Raw genomic sequence first — 8176 nt, 5'->3', positions numbered from 1 at the left:
ATGCAGTAATTGTTCTGGTCTAGACCACTGATCCATTGTATGAGAGTGGCTTTTTGTGTCTCTCTAGTGCTGATTGAGAATGATAATTGGGTTTTTTGATTGGCAGAAGGGTTATTTTGATCTCTCTTTTCTTATTTGCCCCTGCACATGTACATGCAGAAACACACACACACACACACACACACACACACATACGGTGGCACATACCCTCCTCCCTTCCCACTCTCTCTTCCCATCTAAACCCACCCTTTATTCTTCCTCTATAGAACGCCGGAGACAAATCCATCTTGTGAGCCAAACTGTAAGCTGGTATGGAAACCTTTAAACAGGGTAGCAAGGGTTAAGTGATGAGAAATTTGCATCACATTTGCATAACTTAATTGAGTATGTTTGGTCGAATAATTGTCATTTGTTCTCCAATCTCCATCAGCGTGTTGGGAAGGGTTGTGATGACAGCAACCCACCCCCACAAAAAAGAGGATGCAGCACAACACAGCAGCTCAATGTGTTGATGGTTTGTTTCTCTGTCTTACCCTGTTTCTCTCTCTAAGAATGACTTAACCTGCACTTTTTTCTCTTTTGTGGTTCCAAAAATGAGCCCAGTCATAATCACCATCACCCAGAATCCTCACAATTTGACCAGGGTCACGTAATAGCAACACAGCTCGACCGCGTCGCTTTGAAGCCAGGTCAGCCAAAACAAATATGTGACCCGGGTTGGAACGTTAATGATACTCCCATAATGAGGCGGTGTTATTACAGTAAGGATCTCTCAACGTTTTGACTCTTTGACCTCCGAGGCCACGACCAATTGAAGGGCCCTTCCTGCTTGTAATAGAATCCAGGTTGTTCACACATTTTCTCATTTACCACTCCTTGTGGTATGCAGCCATGCAGATAGTTTATGTTATAATTGCAAAAGCTTTTTGATGTAGCGGCCCCTGAGATTGTCGTCACCACCCCGGTGGAAATAAGCACATAAGTATTCCATTTGAAAACTCACAGACCTTGCTGTAACGACTTTTCATTGGAACAAGTTTTCTTCAGCTGTGTTTGAATTGGAATTAACAAGGGGCCATGACTTTAAATCACCTGTCTGCATATCATGGACCTGTTACAAATGCATTAATCTGACAGTAGGAATTACTAATTGGATTAATAGTGATTGATTTGCACAAATTAACCCACCAAGAATTTTAGAGGCTGTCATCCAGCATCTCTCAAACTAAAGTAGACCACATATTGTACCTCAAACACCAGCTGCATATTTTTACCTCCTCTCATGACTTGCTCAAGCAGAATAAAGGCCTATTTTGCCTGACACAATACTCCATACGCCATATCAGTAGTGTGCTGGCTCAATTCATGCATTGGTTTTGGCTGGAGAAAAGATATTCAGCAGATATTTCAGTGATGGAAAAAAAAAAGCCTCCAAATTTTTTATGAAAAACTGCCTACTAAGCTATATACCTCACATTGTGAAATATTGGATGAACCAACCCTTTAGAAACAAAAGAACTACTTTATATGTAATTCAGGTTGTACTCTAGGTGACCATGCAAATAACCAATGACAATTTAGTGGTGCCTGCTGTTAACAGAAATGCGCTCTTGGCCAAATTACAGGGTTGAATGAGCACAAAAGAAAAGTTCATGAACCACAGGATGCATTTCCAAAAGAACGACATCACTGACACATTTATGAGTTTCAGACAGAGAAAAAGGTGCCATTTCGGAGCTATTAAACTATTTAGATATGTAGCCTGCCCCCTCTCGTCTCCTCTCTCTTTCATTTCCCCAGTAAGCACTTAAGTCTCACTCGCCCTCCCCCCCTCCCCCCTCCCCACCTCACCTTTCCCAACCATTGCCTCTGCCTTGTTTGCTTTTGTTGCAAATGTAGCCCCATAATTGTCCAAATCAATGTTCAGCAGTCTCTCTCGGTGTGATTAGGCGGAAAATGAGGTTATGCGGTAGTTGCCATGGTTTCAAGGCAACGGATTTCTAAAAAAGATCTCCTGCGAAGCCAGAGACTGGCACAGTATAATGAACTTAAATTAAAGCAACTTTTGTCTGAACGTAGATTTTAATTACCCGGCGACTGTCTCTGACAGAAGGAAGGAAGGAGGAAGAAGAGGAGTAGAAAATGGAGAGAGAACAATTGAAAGGGGTGAAAGAACAGGTGGAAAACAGGGTTTATGTGCCAGAGCACTAATTTGATCCATTAAGGGATGCGCGTGTGTGTGTGAGAGAGAGAGAAAGAGAGAGAAAGTGTGTGATGTGCTACCTGAATAGAAAGTCTCATTCTCACCTATCAAGGAGCATGGCGCAAAGGGTGAGAGTTGTGTCTTGTTAAACTCCAAGCTTCAGCTGAGAAAAATCTAATTAGTCTAATTAGGCGTGTGCAAGCGTCAGGGATGGAATGACTACTCCTTTGTGGCTTCCTCAGGTAGAAAAGTGAGAAAATATGTTTCTTTGTTAAAAAAAAAGTGTAAAAATATGTGCTGGCACGTTGATGTAATCGACAAATTCACATCCTACCTCTGACAAAGATTGCCCGTAGCCTGATTTCTTCCTTCTTAACCCACTCTGTGATCTTTTATGCAGCTGATGATGATATAATAATTCATTCCTGCTTTCTCCTCTAATGGAGCTGCTCTAAAAAGTAAATGATTAACAAAAAAACATAATTATCCGCTTGCATAACGAGGTACATTCAGTCAGCCTCTGGTGCATCTACAACAGCTTTTTCTTTTCCCAGAGTGTTTCCATCAAAGAAAAAAGATGCATTTCTTCAAATATCTGCACAGCGTTTAACAGCCGAGGGTTCTGTATCCTCGCTCCAAAAATGTCTCACACCCACACACACACATACACACAAACATACACACCCACAGATCCTTGAGTGGATGGTGACATGCAGCTGAACTTACACATCATGGTTGTCATGTTCATCTTACATTTTGATAATTTAACTAGTGCAGCAAAAGAATAGGACTTCCTGGTTTAACAGCATTACAATATCTTTTTTTTCCCTTTTTAAACAAACACCAAAATACTGTATAAACTACAATGCACATTTTGTTTGTTAGGTTCCTGCCTTTCTATGGACTTCCCAAACATTTCACTCCAACTATACTTCACATAACAAAACCCCTGATAAGATTTCTCTCAGTTTTCTGACTTTATCTCTCAGTGGAGCTGATTTGGCATAAAAGGTGGAAATATCACATGGGGAAGGCTTTACAATAAATCCATTTGGGTGTTTTCAAGCACTACATGCAGTTAGTCATGCAAAGTAAAGCTCAGACTTAAATGATGAACTCTATATGGTTTATGGTACAGGGCAAAAGGCAGAACAGACAGATAAGGCTAAAGCAAGTGGAAAAACAAATGGAATATATCATGTAAGCACATAAACCCATAAGATGTGGCACCTGCTGTGTCAAAAGGTACACTGAAATAGCTCTTCTCTTACACCATGTTGTGGCTATAAAACTCTCCTTGTACTTAAGATATCCTAAAGGTACAGGAGTTTGCCTTTCAAAGCATAAAAGGTTGTTTTCTGGGCTGAACATGTCGGGCGAAACACTAACTGAGCAGATTTTGACCTGCTGCTGAGTCCTGATTCTAGCCAGGATTTTTGACAGCCGGGGTTAACACTGAAAGATGAGTTTTTCCCGGGCCACTGAGAGGAGTTAAGAGATCACTTGTACTGTAGCAGACAAATTGTACTGATACTGAGGATATAGAGGTGATAATACTGCACACATCAGTTGAAGTTTCCCTAAAAGCCTGTTGCAATGCATTCAATACATGTTTATATTTAACATTTCCCACATTTAAGCTTTCACACTGTAGCCTACTTATCGGAGCTGGAAATACAACATAGTGTACTGTATATTCACCATGTTAGTTTATAGGATTGAAGAAGATCAAAGAATCCAACTTTCTCTGGCATTTACAATTCAGTACACTTCTCCTTACACAGTAGCTGCAGTCTTTTAGAGGACTCCAAAAGGGAGTGGACTGCCAGCAGTGCTTCACAAAGACCCTCCTAAGTTAGACAAGTATAATAAGCTTCAAAACACAATATGCAACTGCGGCCGTAGATCATGGCGCCTGATGATACAACTCTAGATGATAGCTGTTTGCTTTGAATGACTGTGATTATTCCAGACAACAATTCGAGCAACTTTGGCAATACTTGTAATTCACAGGCGAGTGCCTTTAGGTATTCGATTGGAGCTTTTCAGCGGTGGCACACAAAAGAAATGCAATTTTGCAGCATGAATATTACACCTGAGGTTTGAAATGAAATCCTCACACTGAATGAAAGTCATATTTTGTGATTGCAAACACTATCTCTCCTGCTCTACACTTGCAGAAAGTGAGAGCAAGTTTTTATGAGTAATCCTTGCTACTGATTCAGGGCCTGTAATTGTAAGCAGCGCAGCAGGAAGTGAAGCAAGTCTCAGCTATTGACCGGCCTCAGTCTCACACTGAGCTAAAACACAGGGGTGGTGGCACTGCCGCTGAGAACATGTCAATTTTGCTCTTTAGAAAAGGGGCACTGCTTGAAGACTGAAAGTAAATCAACACTGCTATCGACCCAGACAACCCAACCCTGTAAATTGTACTCAGAGCGACGACCAAAACAACAAAAACCATCACTGGGCTTTTATTGACCGCCTACACTTTGGCTTGCACGCCTTACTTACAGACGAGGATGAGATTGAAAGACTCAAAAGAAAGGTTTAATAGACCATTCAAAGACATACAGTGTGCACTTGCTACAGCGTTTTAGCTCAAATCGGAGCTTTTTAAATTCTGATGAACAACAGCGAGAGATTCTTTAAAACTCTCTGCCCTGCTGTTACATCATATATTGCTCAACACCACCACAAGTGAAGGTGTGGTAAAGAGCATGCAGCTCTATGAATAGAGGAAGTGACATCACAGAGTCAACAGTGGACAGCTGTACTGTTGTGCAAATACTGAAGAGAGGTGTTGTTGTCAAACACGTCTGATCTCAGGTCAGACAATAGCTCCTTTCTTCCTCACATGGGAAAAGATCAAATCTCTGCAGATTCTCACTGCCTGTGTGTTAGTGACACTGAAACAGTCTGTTCTTTTCACATGTTACAATATTGAAGCTTGTGTCATGTCTCATCCAAAAGGCTCTTTTGTTGTTCTATAACATGAACAGGAACTGTGAAGAGAAGTAGGAACCACCTTGAACAAACAGAAGAGCAATCCCATGTATGGTAATATGAGAAATGCACAGTGCATGCCAGTGTGTTTGTGTGTGTACAATACAGTATGTGTACACATGCATACTTGTTACAAAGAGTGTGCTGAGGCATGACTGCTAGATATTTGCATGTTAACAGCAAGTCAAAGTTCACTTCACCAGCTTTTTCTGCACAAAAACAGCAGTCTGTGAACATCAGACCAAAACTAGAAACTGGAAAAAAACACTAAATAATGGGGTTTAGAATATTTTACCACATATATGTCTTCCCTACATTACAGTAAAGGCAAAATACACCCCACAAATTAGAATAGTGAATGGGTGCATAAATAGTATTTTTTGAGTGTGTCCTGCACAAGCAGTTCATTCACAATCAGGATGGAAATATGTCCTCAATTTGTGCACTTGCAACATAGAATTAACTTTAGCCAAGAGAAGTGTACAGCTACTTTTAACAGGATTTCTTGATAATGAAGTCCTCCAAAGTTGTTAAATTTCAACTAGCAATTTCTTCTTGTCACTAACAGTACTGTACAGTCGCTGAAGCTAAACTATGAGGAAGTGATTTGAGATATGCCATTGTGAACAGGGTGGTAGAAGGTAAATGTGGAAAGTTAATGAGTGATTTTCTGTTCCAGTTACATTCACTAAAAGTTGGGTTTGTAGTGTCATGCTTGGCTAAATTAAGGTTTTCTCTGCCAGATAAAACACTAAGGCCAGACTGCTTTATCTCTCATTTTCCCAGCTCACAGAGTTTCAATAATGTTTGATAGGACTGTGGTCATTTGTTTCGGTCTGCTGTGTGTGTGTGTTTGTGTGCCCTGTGTTTTTTTGTTTTGATTTTTTTTTTAACATGTGTGCCATGACGCAGCAACCATTGGCGGAAGGGGTTCGTGCCCTGGCCTGTAGTTGGCTGCAGCCGGAAGCACCTGATATAAAATAGCCAAGATGGCGGCCGTCTGGTGGCAACAGGCATTTCCCCGTCCTCCTCCTCTCCCAACTGGCCACACTTCTGTTCTGTCTAGTTTTGAGTAGATGTAGTTTTGATCTTTTCTTTTGAGTAGTAAGGGTGGACTGCCAGTTTTGTTAATCAATCAATCTTTATTTGTATAGCGCCAAATCACAACAGAGTTATCTCAAGGCACTTTCCACATAGAGCAGGTTCTACACCGAACTCTTCAGGTTTTAACTTTAAAGAGACCCAACATTCCTACATGAGCAACAGTGGCAAGCAAAAACTCTCTTTTAACAGGAAGTAACCTCAGAACCAAACTCAGAGTGGGAGAACATCTGCCTCGACCGGTTGGGGTTGAGAGGAGAGAGAGGAAGGATTGAGGAGAGAGAAGCACAATGAAAATGAACAATGAAGCTGGAAGGTCTGGGACTGGAATCTGTGATCCGGATGTCTACAGGCCAAGATTACCTGTGAGACGAGAAAGCATCTTAATCTTGTTTTCTCTTGTTTAATTAGTTAGGGAGGTAAGTTTTTGTCATTTGTTTAGGGCATGTTCTTACTTTCTAGATAGGATTGTTTTATTTGTTATTTTGGCCGTAGTCCACCCTGAACATTAATAATTCAGTCTTATACTTTATTTATATCTATAGGTTCATTTATATATTTGCGTAAATACATTTTCAATTTAGCTTGTGGCTACTTCTATTCATGTTATGTCATAGGCACCCCTAGACTGGAGCATAACATGTTATATGGAAACACACATGTTCCTTTGCTGACTGAGTATGACTGCAGCCAAGTGCTGGCACCAACAAAGTTGCCAAACTGATGAGTCAGCAGCTGCCGTAATCATATTAGTGGGATGGAGGAGAACATAACCAGCATCATATAGTATACTCTGCAAATACAGTCAAAGCCAGGTATGAAATTATGTTCTCTCTCAAAATCAGAGCCCAGGGATTATGGACGAAGGACAGAGGGTTTACTAATCATGGATTTTCTCTCTTTCCACCTCTCTATTTGCTTTCTGTCTTTATACCTTGCTCTCTCAAACCCCTCCTCTTACTCACCTTGTTTATTGGGGATGAGAGGAGTGAGATGAAACAGAGGCAAAGAGGCTGTCAGCCCTTCATTGTTCCGTTCCGTACATTTCGGATGAATTATAGTGGCAGTGGAAATAATTGCTTGTCCCAATTATGAATCCATCTGCCGTGGTGGCTTTCTGATTTGATGGGGAGGAAATTCCCGAGAGCAAAACCAAACAATGCGCGAGAATAAGGCACAGGAGCGTGTCAGCAGCCATTAATAGCCATAAAGGCAATTTCACAACACACCTAATGACATAAAATGACAGACAATAACCGTTAGGTAATTAGTATGTGTGATGTGTGAGAAGAAGTGAGGTGGAGTGTGTGCATGTACTGTATGCAGAGGCGTAGGAGAGGATTAGAGTAGAGTAGAGAGGAAGTTAGCATAATGTATTTTTCTGCAAATGCATGTGGGCAGTTTATGTCATAGTTCCCCTGTCTACTGAAAAGACAGAACTATACTCTAGATCTCAAATTTAATATGTGATTAAACATACAATTTTAGATCCAGTCCTGAGATCAAATGAAGTTTTACTGAATAGGATTCCTGTGGAATTAACCAGCAGTGAGAGAAATATCCAGATCCTTTATTGAAGTAAAAGTAGCAAGTATGTAAAACTATGACACCCTAATACTCTAAGTACTATACTAAATCTTTAAAAATACTAAAAATCGCAAATAAAATGTTACACACTGTAGGTAAAATAATGTAACTTGTCAGTTAAATGTATTTAAAGTATACCAACTCATTATAAAGGCAGAATGATCCCTATTAGTCATACATTGTGATGTATTGAAATGAACACATTAATATATAATCATTATTACAGATGCATGAAACAACTTCAATTTAAAGTCGGACTTTAATTTATTTCATACACAG

This window comes from Scomber japonicus, chromosome 24, assembly GCF_027409825.1.
Source record: "Scomber japonicus isolate fScoJap1 chromosome 24, fScoJap1.pri, whole genome shotgun sequence".
Taxonomy (NCBI): Eukaryota; Metazoa; Chordata; class Actinopteri; order Scombriformes; family Scombridae; genus Scomber; species Scomber japonicus.
The sequence above is the reverse complement of the archived record's forward strand: the minus strand, read 5'-3'. Positions refer to the sequence as shown.